A 1,622-nucleotide genomic window follows, 5' to 3' on the forward strand; every position below is an offset into this window, starting at 1 on the left:
GGATATTTGTTCTTAGAACCGCAGTTTCCGAGTTGGTTGTAGCAGCATGTTTTTGCAGGCGTGATCGTGTGCTGCATTATGAGGGTAAGGATCTACTTGCTAACTTGTCATATATTTAATCGTTTCTTAAAGTGTTGTTCCCCAGACACTAAATTGTTTCCTTTTGACTGTATTGAAAGTAAAACTATCCATTAGAATTTTTACTCTTTTTGGTAACCACCTCGTTTTTCAATTTTTATTTTTAAAAATCAAGTCTGTTTTGTTAGATATATTTAAATAATAATATGTTTAATTAAAGTATAGGCTATGTTTGTGGATTAACAATTTATCAACTGAGTTATTTTATTAGATTGGGTCCTATTATGTGATCTAATTAATCAAGGCCTAGATTCTCAATTGAGTATGAACTTAATGAGTATAAGCCTATTCCTAGTTAATTAAGGTTTAATGGAAACCATTCTAGAGAGAGATCCCACTAAGGGCATTCGGAGTTTTGGTTGAGGAAGACTATAGCCATCTATCATCATCTTGAAGTTATCATTTGTTTCTCAATGGAATCCGGTATGTTATTATTCTTGACAATTTGACATGAATGATTCTGGGGATTAAATCTATTCAACATAGATTTAAATATTTATGCTAACAAGTGGTATCAGAGAATAAATTTCTTGTTGAATTGTTGGTTTCTTTTTGTTTTCCACTGGGCATGAGATTAAATCCCTAATTTTAGTAAAGTTTTTTAAAGAATTAAAAAAAAAAAAAAAAACTGGAACACTCACTCCACGCTGGTAATAGGCAAAAGCAACTGGCGGCGGGGTGTTGTTCGTTTTCTTGCTGTAAGTTTCAAACACAGGTCTTGCCGGCGTGAGGGAGTTGGGTTGCTGGTGTAAAGGAGTTAGTATTTGTCCATTTGAAGTTTTGTCGGCAATCTCTTTTCAGTGTCATGGATTTCTATCAATAAAATGAAAAGTTGGTGTTGGCGATCTTCATCAGCAAGATCAATCTCAGTCACTTGAAGTCTATCTTAAATTGTAATCTCCTTTGCCAGAAATTCAATCTGGTAGAATTAAATGTGATTGATAATTTAAGTGTTTTTTTTTTGAGTTTTTAAATGAATAAGTCTATGAATTTAGGTTTAAATTTGATTAATCATATGGTGATTTTAGGTTTAAATTTGATCGATCATGTCATGGTCTTGAATTTAAATTTGATTGATATTTTGGTTAATTTAAACTTAAATTTTGATAAATGATATTTGGTGATATTCACATGTTTATGTAATTATATTATGTGTATGCAATTATTGGGTGAATTTTGGTAAAACTATTTGGTGTTCTTCCTCCTTTATTTTTGTACAATAATAATATTATATTATTGTATCTTATATTTTAGATTGAATTGGTCAAAATAATATGTTACCAAAGTAGCCTATGTTATCTAGATTAATTTAATTCTAAATATAAGATGTTCATATTTATGAATTTATGCAGATAATTATCGGTCAAAAGGAAGATAATTGTTTGGCCAAGTTATGGGTATCCATGTGGTAATGAGTATGCGACAATTATAAGGATTGTTCATGTGAAAAATAGTCGGTCCAAAGTGTGAAATTCGGATCTCAA

Source organism: Benincasa hispida, chromosome 11 (genome assembly GCF_009727055.1).
Source record: "Benincasa hispida cultivar B227 chromosome 11, ASM972705v1, whole genome shotgun sequence".
NCBI lineage: Eukaryota > Viridiplantae > Streptophyta > Magnoliopsida > Cucurbitales > Cucurbitaceae > Benincasa > Benincasa hispida.